Source organism: Stenella coeruleoalba, assembly GCF_951394435.1.
Source record: "Stenella coeruleoalba genome assembly, chromosome: 18".
In the NCBI taxonomy this organism is placed as follows: domain Eukaryota; kingdom Metazoa; phylum Chordata; class Mammalia; order Artiodactyla; family Delphinidae; genus Stenella; species Stenella coeruleoalba.
The window spans coordinates 72,124,542-72,141,589 of record NC_137164.1 but is presented as its reverse complement, the minus strand read 5'-3'; the positions used below and the strand labels follow the sequence as shown (position 1 = coordinate 72,141,589).

The 17,048-nt window shown below is 37.9% G+C and overlaps 1 long non-coding RNA gene across 1 annotated transcript in view; it reads left to right on the top strand.

Moving 5' to 3' along the window:
• LOC307176808 overlaps positions 1-17,048 on the top strand; it is a 57,141-nt gene that overhangs the window by 23,402 nt on the left and 16,691 nt on the right. Inside the window, exons 2-4 of the long non-coding RNA XR_013824897.1 lie at positions 12,042-12,114; positions 13,368-13,519; positions 13,804-14,089. This is a non-coding gene — a long non-coding RNA (uncharacterized lncRNA). The remainder of the gene's footprint in view (positions 1-12,041; positions 12,115-13,367; positions 13,520-13,803; positions 14,090-17,048) is intronic.

The following is a 17,048-nucleotide window of genomic DNA, read 5'->3' as shown; positions in this document are numbered from 1 at the left end:
GCAAATACCTTAACCACGTTTCCAATATTAGAACAGAGATGTTCACGGAAAACATATTGCTTCGTATATATTTTCCTTAAATTGGTTGAGTGATGTATTCCATTTACACACCGAGGGTTCTTTGTAACGTAAGTCATATCCAAGTCGGCCTGCTATTGACATCTCTGTGTGGAGGATATACGTAGTGCATTTCCTTATGAATAAGTCTTCAGTCTGTTAGTGCAGTGAGCTAGTAATTGTGATTTAACTGTTTCAAACAGACACACATATAACAAATTAAAAACAAATATATATGTGTGTACACACACACATACACGCACACACACATTATGTGTTCCAGATTACTTTAAGATACACTGGAGGGTCATGTCTGTTTGTATGAGTGGGCTTAGGAAATTCTAAGCAAGAAATAATATAAATCTTTATTTTTCCTCTGCAAACACTCTTGGATATACTACTGTATAAGCAATTTGTTTCTTAATTTCTTGGAGCCGGTAAGTTTAGGAAATTCTTTTTAATAAACATAGACCATGATATTTGCTTTTTTCTTTTGGAGAAAACTATAAACTCAATCTGTAAAATGTAAGTAGTTTAATTTAAAATGACTCAAACATATTTGATTAGGTGTTGAAACATTTTTAAAGACAAACAGTAACACAGAACATGATCATGTATGTAGAAAATTAATATTCAAAATTCTATATCATTTTTGTCACTGTTTTCAAAAAACAAGACTTCTGTTCTTTGTCTTACTTCCTCTAGTCTTATACTATGTAACTCTGAAAGTCATTGAGAATATAAATATTGTTACGGTAATAATCCAAACGGTAACATACGTGAACATACTTAACTGTAATGCATCACTCCGAACAAGTTCCCGGTCAGCTGAACAAAAGGACAATTGAAAAAAGAACAATAGGATGGCAAAGATGATAATGACGATAACAGTGATGTGATAAAACCAACAACAGAAATAATGAGGTATCATCCTAAAATAAATTTGGTCCTTAGGAAATTGCTATGTGACCCTAAAAAAGCTATTATCTGAAAGGTTTTCCTTTTTTAAAAAAAGATGAAAGCAGTATATTTTTTTTCTTTTCTAAGTCCATTTAGCATGCTTCACCTTTGACCTGACAGGACTTCTAGGTTTTAATAAGTACGTAGCCAATCAGCCTCAGTTCTGACTAGTTACAACAGAAGTTTTTGATCCGTGTGATAAAGGGCAGATTGCTTCCCTGGCTGCTTTGGAGAGCTTTTTGGTTCAAACTCCCTCCAACGTATACACATGTTTATAGTCCTAGTCCTTTTATTTATTTATTTATAATTTATTTTATTTTATTTTTGCGGTACGCGGGCCTCTCACTGCTGTGGCCCCTCCCGTTGCGGAGCACAGGCTCCGGACACGCAGCCTCAGCGGCCGTGGCTCACGGGCCCAGCCGCTCCGCGGCATGTGGGATCTTCCCGGACTGGGGCATGAACCCGCGTCCCCTGCATCGGCAGGTGGACTCTCAACCACTGCGCCACCAGGGAAGCCCTATTGTCAGTGGTTTTTCCAAACAAATTTTCATCAATTTTCCCTAAGCTGTCTCTAAGCTTCTTATAATTTTAAAAGTATAATTTAAAATAATCTTGGAATTCTAAACTTTATGTTACAGAAGAGACTTGTTATACTGAGGTTCTAAGGGAGAAATATACTGAAAAAACTATGCAATATCTTCTTATAGTGAACATGGGGGCATTTCTTTAAGTAGTATCACCAAAAGCCAACATTGTTTAGTCTTTTTTTTCTTATCAGATAGTTTTCAAAAGATAAATTTAAAATAATGGGAAATATTTAAACTGTTTGGAGTTTTACTTTTCTTGGTTTTCCTTTCCCTTATTAAACCATCCCTTAAAAAAAAAAAGTTTGGGGCTTCCCTGGTGGCGCAGTGGTTGAGAGTCTGCCTGCCGATGCAGGGAACAAGGGTTCGTGCCCCAGTCCGGGAAGATCCCACATGCCGCGGAGCGGCTGGGCCTGTGAGCCATGGCCACTGAGCCTGCGCGTCCGGAGCCTGTGCTCCGCAATGGGAGAAGCCACAACAGTGAGAGGCCCGCGTACCGCAAAAAAACAAAACAAACAAAACAAACAAACAAACAAAAAAAGTTTTTTTTTTAAATTTACTTAAATTGTTGGGGAAAGAAGAATTGAAAGAATGTTAGACATCTTAGAAAAGGAAATTTCAGAGTTTACATTCTCTGAGATGGACACTAAAGGAAAGGAAGACACAGGACAGTGGAGTCATCGAGGACTCTGCACTCAGGGTCACTCAGACCCGGATTTGAATTCTGGCTCTTCCGCTTATTCGTTGGATGCCCTTGGGTCATCGAATTAACTTCTGAGTTCCTTGATCCTTAAATGACAGAAAATATAGTTACTTATCCCACAGAGATGTCATGGGATTCTTTGTGTTACTGGGTTTGCATTGTTTTGATTATCTCTTATGCATCACGTAAACTCTCCATTGTTCTTGGTGGCTCAACATCATGACTCGAGGTGACAAATAAATAGAGGATGATTTCTTGATAGGATGAACAATAGAGCTTGTGGCGAAATTATTAAAGCAATGACCTGATCTCATTCAGTAACTTCTAGAGAGGTGCCCCAAAGGAGAGAATCAGACATTAAGCAGCTGTTATCCATTGGCCCCAAGTTGATTTGTGGAAGAAGTGGTAAGGATGGAGAATGAATCTCTTAATGTTCCAGGTAGGACTATTGTTATATTGTGTAAATTTCCTTATTATTGAAAACGATATCTATGGTCAATTGTAAAGCTCCCTGTGTTAACAGAAGAAAATTCCGGATGTAGGGGAATGATCGTGGTCAGCATCCAACCTCTAGGAGGAATGAGGGTCCAACGTAATGCCTAAGGAGAAGCATTTTAATGAGTCAAAGCTAAGAACACTGATGGCTGCAGAGCTAAAAAGTGAGAACTGAAAATGAGGAATGAAGAGAAATCAAAAGCTTTTTGCTCACATAGTAGGCCGACTCTTAGTTCTTCTTTCTGGATCTTTTCTTATCCTCTTGGTTCCTTATTTTGAATTGCATTGTTATGCTCTCGTGTCCCTTGGAAATCCATATGTATGGTGAACTGAAATGATGACAGTCTCCTCACTCTGAGAGTTGCTTCCTAATATTTTTCCCACTCCTCAGCAGAAGGATAAGTGGATCCCAAGGTAACAGTCAGAAGGATAGATCTCTGAGGCTTACTCTTTTTGTGCCGACTTTAGTTCGTCGGGGGTTGCTATTTTGACACTAGAAATGCTTCTCCAGCTGAGCTGTCAATATGTGACATAGTTGTCAATGTCCTCAAAGCCATGTCATCGACATGCTACATCTTCCTTGAACATTTGGAGGTGGGAAAAACCATTTATAGCAAAATTGAATATGGGCACATTAGAGTAGAATATTGGAAATTCACATACATTTTTAGGATGAAAACAAGGCTTCAAGAAAATGTTTTATGTTCAGTGTGATGCATTAGGACCTGACTCTGGCTAGTGGTGATGGTGATGGTATGGGGGTGGTCATGGAGGGGAGATGAAGGAAATGCTTGAAAGTCAATGTCACATATTAATAAATAGCACATATTTGTCTATAGTATGTATGGCTTTTAAACTATTTCTATTAGGCACCCAAGTCACTGTCATTGCCAATTCAGAAATATTCATCCTGGTCACCATCAACATGACTAGAAATCATGTATGCAGTGGCAGTGATGCTTTGCAAGTCATAGAAAAAATAGAAAGGTTTTTTATTTTAATGATTCTTTTGATGCTTAATTTTAAGATTTTAAAAAAGAAATTCGGGGTTGGTTGCTTTATCTTGGCTAGAGAACAAGTTTCAATCAAATATTTCTTTTAGAAGACCTGTAAAGGTACGTACAAAAGTATGTGTGTTTGTATAACTAGAAGTTTTTTCTAAGAAAATCAGTTTTTTCTCTTTTGTAGTGCATTCTGACATGGAGTTGTAGCACATTAATGGATGTCTAGGACTAATAACTAATGGAATTACAGTGTTTAGAACAATTAATTGTTCACATAGTAGACACACAGCTGTTTGGACTTTTGTGTTTGTTTTCATCTACTGATACTTCTCCAAGAAAATGTTCATGAAACTTGTGGAAATGGAAAGTTAGGAGAACGTCATTAGACAAACAGATGCCTGAATTGCATTGCTCTACTCTTGCAATTTTTATAAAGCCATAAATGTTTACACATGTGTAAGGTACAGGAAATTCCCCAAAGGTCAAGAATTTGTTTAGGCTGATCTAATTGGTTTACTGGCTTGGCTACAGAGCTTTGGAAAGGCACATGTGGAACATCTTAATGATAACTCTTTTTTGAAGTCTCAAGTAAAATGGAGGCAGTAGTAGTAAGTGAATCTGACTAGTGCCCCTCTAAAGCTAAACAACCACAAACATTGTTATTCTTTAAGAATACTGTGTAGGTGAAGAATTGATATGTGCCTCTTACAACTAAATATCTCCTTTTAGGCTTTTTTCACATCTTTTATCACATTAATTGCCACCTAAGGACGCCTGAGCCTCCTTTTCTCCTCTGCCTTCCACAAAGCACCATTTTCATCACGTCAAGCCTTAGCCCTAGAACCTCCAGGTATGGGATCTTCCCTAATAGATGTAAGATCTCTGAATTTACATAGAACTGTACAGTTCAATCATGAATTTCTTTTTTTAATTTATTTTTTTGAAATCTAGTTGATTTACAATGTTGTGTTACTTTCTGCTGTACAGCAAAGTGATTCAGTTATACATGCATTCTTTTTCATATTCTTTACCATTATAGTTTATCACAGGATACTGAATACAGTTCCCTGTGCTCTATAGTAGGACCTTGTTGTTTATCCATCCTATATATAATAGTTTGCATCTGCTAATGCCAAACTCCCAATTCATCCCCCCTACTCCCTTCTCCTCCTCTGCAACCACAAGTCTGTTCTCTGTGTCTGTGAGTCTGTTTCCATTTTGTAGTTAAGTTCATTTGTGTCATAGTTTAGATTCCACATATACATGATATCATATGGTATTTATCTTTCTCTTTCTGACTTACTTCACTTAGTATGATAATCTCTACGTCCATCCATGTTGTTGCAAGTGGCATCATTGTATTCTTTTTTATGGCTGAGTAGTATTCCGTTGTGTGTAAATGTACCACATTTTCTTTAAATCATGGATTTCTTGTAACTGACAAACCGTAATGAACTAAATGAGTATGACTTCAAACAAAGCAATGAGTATCACTACTAATGAAAGTATAACCTTGAGCCTGTTAAGTGGATTGGCTAAAAGTTCTTATTTGATAGTGAGTGTGGACTTTAGCTTTCTATATATTCATTATAATCCTTCATTGTATTGATATGTATGTACTGTGCCTATTACAAACAGTTGCTAAAATATCTGACTTCTTGGAGGCTATAGGATTTTTTAAGTTGTTAATATTTGCAATGTAAATTAGAGAAGCATAAAATTAAAACATGGCAATGCTTTTAGTTCTCTAAAATTTTAAAAAATAACTTTTGTTTTTTTAGCTTCGGAGGTTGGTTTCCTAAGATTTATACCATGTTTTACCTTTTATTCCAGTGAATATAAGAGATGGAATAAATGTAAAGGAGTTATTCAGATGAGTAGAAATGTTGACTTAAAATCATTTATTTCGCATTTATATAGTAGTAGTTTAGCCTGAATGTGATATACAAAGTTCTTTAGAATAACCCAAATACAGTAAAAATTAGAAAGTGCAAATTGGAGATGGGACTGTCATCTTCACAGCTCCTGTTTTTCAAGAAAAAAATGCATGTAAGTTGAAAACTAGTTATAGTTTGATGCATTCATTTATCACCATCATAACAGACATAGACATACATTCGGTCATTTGCAGCTGTGGGATGAAAGATTTATTCAGTAACTTTAAAAATACCTTACAAATCCATTAGTGACTCAGCTAAGATGTCTACAAATGCACATACTTAAACAGGTTTCAGCTTGTATCAGGTGCTGTGTTATTCAGCGTTTACAAATTCAGTGTTCATGCTCTGCTCTGTAGGTGTGAAAGGTTTAGTTGATATTTTTAGTTCAACTGGCCAGTGTGTATCCTCTTCACAGTTCTTCTACAGAGGAGTTTTTAAAAATGTAAACACATTTTAGTTGTTTACCATTTGAGGAGTGCATATATATATATAGGTATATATATATTCAAATATGCACACTAGAGAGTATACAGTGTGCTATATTTTTGTCAGTATTGGAAATATTTATAGACAGAGCAGAAAGCATAACAAATAAAATTAAATAACACCCACTGTTATAGAAACTTGATAAGAATCAGGTCTTTCCAATTTGGTTTACAACTGTATCCCCACGAACTAAAAAAAAGGCCTGTCACACAGTAGGTGCTTAAGAGTTATTTGTTGGATCAAGAAAAAAAAAAAGGCATACCATCCTCCTCCTTATAAAATGGTAAGGGCTGTTCTTAGTGCTGGCACCTGATTACCCCTTGCCCAGGGACCCCAATATGGCTGGGTTGAATTCTGGTACCAGTGCTTATACTAGCTCCATGATTATGGGCAGGATACTTACACTTTTTAAGCCCAAGTGATCTCATTTATAAAATCACCATGATGCACTTACTCTTAGGATGCTGAGTTAAATGAGTAACAGATGTATTGATAGATTATTTAGGATACTGCTTGAAATAAAATAGACACTCAATAAGTTATCACTCCTTTATTTCCGTGGGTACCACATGGCGATGCCATACCCAGGTCTGTTATCTTTGTTCCGGTTTAAGTATCTCCGATAGTTGGATACATTCTGCTTTGCTTTGATCTGGTCTGTGATGACTCTGGAAAGTGATCTAATAAACTAGCACCCAATTAAAGTATCAGTAACAGACAATAGATTAGTACTTAAAGACTGATGAGTTAGTTTTAAAGGGATTTCTTGAAGTTTTAAAAGTCTCAACTCAATAGAAGAAAGATATAATGATAAATTTTTAGATATAGTGTCAAGAAAATGAGCAAGGTCATTTTAGCTAGGAGTATGACTTTCCAAATGACCTAATCTCATTTGATATAACTACCTGTGCCCAATATCAAGCTGGTGATTAGAATGAGCATTCTCAGATTTTCTGGGATGAAAAGCTAATATTTTTTCTCACTTAAGTCTTGAAAATGAGCTTGAGGCATGTAAGTGTCTGATAGATAAGGCAGTAGATTCATAGTGCCGTACGGGCAGGCTTCTCTCTCTTTGGAATCTCAGCACATCATGGAGAAAGGGAACACGAGAAACAAATATATGACTATGATACCCAGTTGTGGACAATTCTAGTTATGACTTTGAGAGTTGCTGGTCGATTATAGTGACTAGTTGGGAAAACCTGGTAATATCAGAATGTGACTTTTCCCTGGATTCGCTCTCTGGTCCTTAAATACCAGATCCTCTGTGGAGCAGGTCAAGGATTTCCAAGGGATGTTGATAAGATGTGAGAATTCAGTTGGAAGAGATGCAACATTGCTTTTCAAAGATAACAATGACATCAATTCATAAGTTGTTCCCATGCAGAGAATTTCAGAATCTGTACATTGTACATCTTGGCTAATGACTGACCATGACTACATAAAACTTATGTTAATAATGATGAGATTTGAATAATAAGACCATCCATTTCACAGAGTTATTTTGCATATCAATTAAGCTAATTAAATTAAATCACACTGACCACAAAGTCTCCACCCCAGTCCGTCTCAATCTTAAAAGCATTACGTGATTCAGTTCCAAGTTCTATTGTGTAAGAAGGGATTTATGTCAAGATCTTAACTTGCTGCATGAAGCTGGAGGAAGCCTTTTCTGGCATCTGGGCACCTCAGTGAATCTCCTATTCATAAGGACTGAGATCTCAGAAGGGATGATAGAAGGAGGGTTATGTTAGTGGTGTAAAAATGATCAACAGCCCCCAGAAATCACCAACTGTGTGTTCCCACTCAGTACTTCAATGTATATTGACTGCCCACATTGTCTGAGATTCTCAGAAGGGCCTGAGAGCATAAAGATGAACAAGAAAAGCATCATTCTCTTCAAGACACTGTACAGTTTTGGGGAAAAATTCCTATTTAAAAAGTGTTGTAAGGGGCTTCCCTGGTGGCACAGTGGTTAAGAATCCACCTGCCAATGCAGGGGACACGGGTTCGAGTCCTGGTCCGGGAAGATCCCACATGCTGCGGAGCAACTAAGCCTGTGCACCACAACTACTGAGCTTTCGCTCTAGAGCTCGCAAGCCACAACTACTGAGCCCGTGTGCCACAACTACTGAAGCTCGCGTACCTAGAGCCCATGATCTTCAACAAGAGAAGCCACCGCAGTGAGAAGCCCGTGCACCGCAACAAAGAGTAGCCCCCACTCACTGCAACTAGAGAAAGCCCGTGCGCAGCAATGAAAACCCAATGCAGCCAAAAATAAATAAATAAATTTTAAAAACAGAAAAGCATTAAATAAATATATATACATTCTTTTATATATATATATATATATATATATATATATATATATATTCTTTTAAAAGTGTTGTAGAGCTATACAAAGGGAATACATAGAATACTTTTTGAGAACCCAGCAGAGAATATTGGCTTCTGCTCAGGAAAGGGGGTAGTGTCAAGAGATGCTTCAAGGTTTCAAAAAAGATGAGTAGGTATTTTTACAAAAAACTAAGAAATAATGAGTTTACAGGCATTTGATCTATTCAGGAAGATTCACGTAATGTGGTATTGTTATCATTTGGATCTGTTAGAGGACAGTGACAAAGAACGGGGCTGGAAAGACGGCCAAGGCTTAGACATTTGATCTTGCGTGCTAAGCTGAGGAGTTAGGCTTACAGTACTCTAAATCACAAAGAAAATTAAAGAATTTCAGGCAGAAGAAAATATGATCATATGGTTGGATTTGGATTTTATAAGGATCACCTTCAGTGATAGGAAAGCAAGCATGTAGGTCAGCAAGACAGGAGGCAGGAGAAATAGTTGAAGTGTGCTGCATCCATTTGGTCCAGAAGTGATGGGATTTGAATCAAAGCAGGAGGATGTAATATGGAAGAGGCCACTGGGAATTATAGTCTTTTGGGTAGGAATCAGTGTGTGCAGCTAAAATGCAGGGTTTTGTTAAAGGAGGAAGGAGAAAAGGAATATTGGGACAGGCAAGTAGAGTTCTCTGCCATTGTCAACAAGAAGCAGTCAATGACATCGAACAATTTTCCGTCACCTTCTCCCACAGCTCTGGCCTCTCCTAAGCTGATGGTCTGGCGCAATGTGACAACATTTACGTTGGAGCGCTACACGATGGTAATTCCAGTGTTTTTAAACTTGAGGTTTGAAAGTTTGTCTTGGCAGATTTCCCTGGGTTTCGGATTGGTTTGTTTGGCTAGAAAGTGGCATATTCAGACAGGCTTAAATCCCAATCATGGCAAACACAATCTTAGGCTTTTCAGATTCTATAGTTCAACATACCAGTGGTCCGAGGTAGACAGCCTTGGATTACACGTGCGACGTGCTGGCACGATGAGGGGTTAGGTCATGAATCCAGCTTCCTTGGCTGCCTGGGGAGAGGAATAGGAAGAAAACTGTGTCTGGATTCTGGAAACTCGGGGCAGCCTTGACTCTGACACTCACTCTTTTTTATCTCCTCAGGGAAAACACATCAAATGTCAGTTTTTGGATAAACTGGAAAACAGTCCCACTTTAGACAAACTTCGTATAAAACGTCACCTATCATTTCTTTCTCAGTTTTATCTTTCTTGCTAGAAAACGTTTATATGCAAAGCATATTTCTCTTTTGTGTCTTTAACCTCCGCTTATCTTCTTGTCTTGAGTAAAACAGCCTTGTTGATCATTTAAGATCTATTTTCTGGGTATTTATATGTGTATGGAATTACTGGCTTAAATAAAACGATTACTGGCATTTGATAGTTTAATGAACCTTTATTTTTCCTGGAACCGAGCACCTCAATGTTGCAAGGGAAATGATTATAAATGTTTCATTAAAAGAAAATCCGGTAAATCAAACACAATCGAGAATTAAGAGAAGTGCATATGGCTTAGTGCACTGGTGGTACGTCATGTCTTTCAGCAGAAAGAGATCTATTATAAAAGAAGTACCCAGCAGTTGTCACCTTGACAACTCTTTGGTCCAGGGATGTCTCCATCTGATATATGGACACCTATTCGCTAAGCTATGCTTGTTGCTGACCTTGTACAACTCGTTCAGAAGCTGGAAATAAGATTGGTCATCTCGTTTCACTGGGTGGTGAGGAGTAAATAAAACAATGTATATAAAAGCACACTGGATGTTTAAAGTAAAATACAAATGTTTATTCTTCTTCTTCTCATCACAGGAGACAGATTTTCCATTAGTTAGAAGGGCTCTAAAGAGGCTTCAGGAAGCTGTTTCTTGAGGCCTAGTTGGCCATATACACATAGAATTTGGGGGTTTGACTCTTAGATAATACAAATGGTTAACCTTGCTTCAATTGCTCAAGGAAAGACATCCATCTCCCTGAGGGGACTGGGTAATGACACTATACAACATCCTTGTAGACGGCTCTAGTGAGAAATATTAAACTTAGAACAAACATGGAAAATTACCTATTGCAGTATAAGATAGTTGCTTTAAAAATGGTCATGAAGGATGTTGATCCAACCAAGAATGGCAAGAAAAATACATGGGAGCTGCCTATATATTTATATATATAATATATATACACACACACATAATTTATAAATATTTATACTTAAATATAAATATATACTTATAAATACATGTATATGTATATATATAATCCTTTGTGGCAGAGAAAAAAAGAAAAAGAGTAGCATTTAACAAATAAAATAACCATAGACTACAGATGTGATCTATGCACAGAACAGTGTTTGTGTTGGGGCCATTTAATTATGCTTTCAATGCTAGAAGGTATGGTATTCATTGACAGATGATTTAATATCCACACACAAACTGTAACCGTTAGATTATTCTAATCAATCCTCTGAAAAGATACCAAGTTATTTTTTCCCCAAAAGTTTTTCACATACTCTGTAGGTGCAATTTGAGTATAAGTTGCATTTTTCTCCAGGAGTAATAGGGTTTTTTTTTTTGGGAAAATATCCCAGGAAATATGCTGATTTCTTCATAAATATTATCTCACTTTGTTCTCCAGAAGGAACACTTAAAGTAGGTATTATTCTCAGGGCCAGCTGAGTCCCAGACAGTTAACTATCTATCCTCAAGTCACATGGTCAGTAAATACAGCGCCAGAACTGACCAGTAGGTCCGTCTGATAGCAAAACTCCTTTTACTCTTAGGCAATTTACCAGACTGAGGCTAGTGGATCGTTATGGTCTCGGAGAAGGACTTTCAAACTATCTGTGGAGAAGTGCCAAGTATTGTTTTCATATTTTAAAATTTTCAGCCCATGGAGAACTAATATTTTTGTAAAATACAATATAATGTCACAGCAGTGTTCAACTGCTATAAAGTTCCTAAATACTTTCATTGCAGTTCTATCATAAAACTGTCCACAAACTGGTTTTAATCTCCTTTCAAGAGAGATTAAATTCCAGTTTGGGACTTCTTAGCTCTCACTTTCTAAAAGTTTCTGATGTTACTGAATTCAAGTTGCAGAAAGTTTCCTCCAGGAATTTGATTCTTTTCACCCTTTGCAACAACTGATACAGAATGTCTAAAATAATTTGGGAGCACCAGAAAGTTTTATTACCTGTGCTCCAAAAACAGCTCAGCCAAATAAATTCTCTCAGTTATATTAGCTTTTTAGATTGCAATTATAAAACAGGGTAGTTTATAAAAATATATCCCTTTTTACCTAGATATGTTTTTCATCATTATCCAAAATGTTATGGGCTGGTTTTAGGGTTTATGGTATTATTTACAATGGGAGTAAGAATTCAGTATATTATGCTGTGGTTCTGTTTCTTTCTTTATCCTTAGAATTCCCTTCTCCTTCAGATAATTTGATGAAAGTCTGAAGTTTGGTAAGATTCGCCTTCGTATGGTGTGGAAAGTAAGTACTGGACAGCTCCTTAGATACATCTACTAATATTTCTAGAAAGTCTCAATTTAAGTGAGTCCAGACCACACTCTCTGGGTTTCTATTTTGAGTCGGATCAGTATTTTTAAAAAACAGAAATTGTGCTGTGCTCTTTAACAAATATGTTGGCTAAGAGAAGGTTATCATTTATCTATCGGAATCAGAGATGGCAACCTTACACGACCACAGGAGGCACGTAGTAATTTAAATGAGTGCAGGCTTCTGGTTTAAAACAAAAGATCCTGGTGCGGCTTTGGCTGAGTGGAAAACACTTACTCCATACGAAGGCATTCGCGTTCAACATTGTAAAGCCCTCTATGAGGCCAAGAAAACAGGCATCTCGGCAGATTTGGTTAACGGCATTTCTATTCTCATCCTTTGTATATTATCAGCAGCATGAATTTTCAAAGCTTTAAAATAAATAAAAATGAATTCTAGACCATTCAGTTTCATCTAATATAAAAATGCTTTTAATTTCCTGATTTACAAGCTGCTTATAAGAGTTTCCCACACACTAGTAAAATCCTCCCAGTTTTGAGGATCATACTGATGAAAAGGGAGAAAATGCAAAAATAAGAAGCAGAATGGGAAAGGCATTTCGGACTAAGTCTCAGAGGCAGGACCGAGCAGCCCCTGGTCCAGCGAGGCAGAGATGTTGGTTTTGTGTCGGGTGGGGTAGGGTGTGATAGCTGGGCAGGGGTTGACGTGGGAGGGTGGAACCCAGTTGAAGAAGTGCTTCTACTCAGGGTTAAGATTTAATGAATTCTTACTCTGTGCCAAGCACGGTGCCCGACACTTTCCACGGAGTATATCATTTGTTACTTAGAACCACTTTATGAACTAGTGACTCTCAAGTTCTCATGAGATGAACTGTGTTCTCACTAGGGATGTTCAGGTATATTTAGATTCTTTTGTACATCTTTATTTACCATATTTACATGCATAATTCATAACTTCTTGTAGCAAATATTGAGGACGGAAGAGATTTTATACATTTTAAACATTCTTATTTACCCAGATAATGACTTACTTTGTGTTTGTCCCTCGAGTATCCTGCAGGTAAGGGTCATGTTTCCATTCTCTTTGGAGCCCATGAGAACGTAAGCTTCATGAGGGCAGGAGTTTTCCTGTCTAGGTCACTGATGTATCCTCATGTCTAGGGCAGCATCTGCCTCATGCTAGGATCTCAAGGGTTATGTGAGTGAATAAATTGTTCTCATTTACAGGTGAGGAATGGAAAGATTTAGTAACCCGATTAGTGTCACGTGGCCCAAACAATCTGAAGAAAAGCCACTGCTCTTAACAATAATCTTAATCTGTGTGCAGTGAGGACCCATGAATCAGAATAATTATTATACTTGTGCGAGTCTGGACTCAGGTAGGTGATCCTGGCAACAGTGAGAATAGATGGTCCTAAGGAGGATTCAAGGTGTGGGGGGCATGGAGGCCAGGATTCAGCATCTTTAATAAGAGAAGTTGGGGGATTAGAGAGATGCTCTCCAGGGCAAATGGGGAATGGGAGATAAGAGAAGGATAGTCACAGGCGACTTTAAATGTTCTAGGACTGGAGACTGAATCTCTTCACGGGAGTGTCCAGCAATTTCTTCCTCATCCCTGACCAAAGACCAGTTCCCTGTTTGACTGTATTACCCTCTGTAACAGGGATGCCAACTAAGAAAGGAGCAAAAGAAGGATACCATCACGTGGCCACCGCATCCAGCTGAGGCAAGCCTGGGAATTCCAGAACTTACCAGAGCCCAAACCTCCTCATGTTTAGTCTGAAGTCCTGGCAAGAAAAAAGAAGACGTGCAAAGGGTCCTTCTCAGGGCTGTGAAGAGCAGTGGCCCTGACTCACCATCCCAGTGCCGCTTGGATAGCACATCTAGGTCTGGCACTCGGAAGTTTATCCCAACTACACACATTCGCTCTGCCTGTGAAGGCTGTGAAGGTTAGTCTGTGTGATCTTAGTGTCTGCGTTTTCATCTTGTCTGTTCTAGAACATATCCTCTTTCATTTTCTTAGAAGCTGTTTTAGTGCTATTCTCTTATAATGCATGTTGGATATATGTTTGAATTTTGAGCAGATCATAAGCAATTAGAAAAGACCATATATTCTATTAATATATGTATACATGTATGTGTATATATGTATACATATATACATATAGGATCTTTTATAATTTGTGGTGCAGTCATCGTATGCTGTATGTGCTCAAATGTTGATACAGCAATAACAGCTTAATTGAATGAACCCCTTCCTTCAAGTCAGTGATGATAGATAGATAACTTACGATACATACATAGATGGACAGGTAGATGATACAGCCTGGCCTGACCTTTCCCAGGGAATGATTCATACCTGCTGGAAAATTACCTACCTTTGAGGAGGTGAATTGTCTATTTTTAAGGCAGAAAGGTATCATTGACCAAAGAAGGTTACTTTATTCTTTTTTCTTGAAAAAAAAAATGTGTCTTCTAAGTGTGGGCAGTTTATTTCCAAGGATTAGTTTTCTCAGTAGGAGTACTACACATGCAGTAAACATCTATTAGTGGGTAGAGGACGCTAGACAAGAGAGTTTCAACTTTCAGAGCCTACGTTCTGAAACATACTTTAACCTATTTGAAATTCACCAGAGAATCTCATACAGAATAATAAATATTCAGGAGTCAAACTAATAGTGTAACAGGACTCTAGAAAATCTTCCTGTCTCCCTCTGACAATTTTCTTTTGCTGAAGTACTGATTTAGTGTTAGAGTCAGAGCTCTGTGTTACATTGGAATACAATACATAATGAACCTTCATGCCAGTTGTAGCCTTTATCACAAACACTTTCTGGAGATTGAATTGCAGAAGAATTAATTTTAGAGATAATATAAGCTTGAAAGTGTGGTTGTTTGCTAAAAACAATATAATTCTAAGCTCAGTGATTCTTTATGCCCATTAACGATTTCAGAATTATTTACTAGGGCATCTCAAGTTCACAGAAAGTTTTCAAAGCACAGAAACTGTTTACCACACTGTTATCTCCGAAGCAATAGAAATGAAAGCAAAAAGGAAATGCTTCCACCACCTTCATTAAGAAGTTTATTGAACTGCTTATTTCAACAGCAGGATATAAACAGAGAAAACAGCCCTTAGAAATAAATATTAAAAGCTCATACTCATAGACCTATAGGAGAGAACAGAGAGCTAACAACCTTTGATATAGCTTGGGAGACTCTTCCTCAGCTGGAAATGCACCAAAGGAAATCTTCCCAAGAAAAAATTTTTTTTTCTGAGAAAGAAAGGGAAATTCCCTAAAAGCCTATTAAAATACCCAGTGTGAAGTAATAGAAAAAATTAAAGGGTGCATCATAAAATAATCCAGCCTACGAAATCAGCAGGTTATAACAGAAAAGGAAAAATACCACCTCAGTGATGCTAATAAAATGAGAAGGGAAATTAAACACTATAAATAAGATTTCTCACAGCCTTTAAAAAGAAAATGTTTCAAAGGCAATCATTTTCTGAGGCTTAACTGTTTAAAATAATTCCTCTTTCGATGAAATTCTATCATTCTGCAGCTCGGTCTGGCTTGGGGTCTTGACCCCTGGGTGCTGAACATGGTGGAAAGACCAGGACTTTGCAAGCAAATGAAATCAGATTCAGTCCTTGGTCCTGCTTCATGTTACAGGACCTTAGACTGTTTACTTACTCTCCACGGTCTCAGATTAATCATCTGTAAATTAAGTGATCCTGTTTTGGCTGTGGTAGAGAGCATGGGTTGTAGAACTGGACCAACCTGAGTTGTAATCTGCCATTACAACCTATGGGCAAGCAAGTCACCTCTTAGAGAAGTCTGTGTTTCCTAATCTGTGAGAAGGATACTAAGATGCATCTCTCACAATTGCCAAGGTTGAGTAAGCCGACAGGAAGTGTTTGGTTTAGCACCTGGGACACAGTAAGTGCTCAATAAATCAGGCCAACATGAGGTTGGTGCTGGGGGTAAAGAAGATTAAGTGATATGCCTTATACAAGGCTCTTGAAATCAGGCAAATGCTGAGGAAATAGGAATTCTCTTCTCCTGTCCTACTATTTTTGTCCAAGACATAAAGTCCTTAATGGCAAAGGCCAGTGGTTATTATAGTGCCTGTTACATATAAATAATTAGTTAATATCTGCTTAATTAATGACTGATTGAAACACACACACACACACACACACACACACACACGTATAGTGCCTAGGTGGGTATGATTCATTCTTGTGTAAAAATGAATCATTCTTGGGTCTGTCACCTCATGTGAATCACCAGTGCCGAAAGCACAGCCTTCCTGTGAGGTAGACACCACTAGCATAGTTTTCGTCATTTTTCAAAAATGGTTAGGATTCAGAAGAATTAACTTGCACTAGGTAACATGGCTGGTTAGTAGATCCAGGGCACCTGTCACTTAATTAGGCCTGCTTTCTGTGATCACACACACACACACTGGGGTGTTCTAGAATCTTGTACAGAGAAGTCGTTGCTCACATGTAAGAAGCAAGCCTCTGGTTAGGAACACACCAGGACTCCCTCAGAAAGATAGTTCTGGGAAAATCCACAACAACGTTGACAGTTTGGCAGCCCTCTTTTGAGGAGATCCCAGAGTTCCACTGGCCTCAGTCAGATTCGGAATATGTTCTCCAGAGACAGAACTAAGCATAATTCTGATCACTGTGCACAAAAGCTGAGTCTTTTGATACCAGAAGAGCACAAAACTTAGTGGGCTTGGGTGCACCTTTAATCAGAGTTCAGGACCAAGTTTTGCATCCAGCTTCTAAAAGACTGCAATGTTATGGGGCCAAAAAATGGACTGGAAAAGAGTAGACAGGACGTGAAACAGGAATGCGTCTATTTACTGAGAAGGTAATGCTTCTGTTTACTGAAA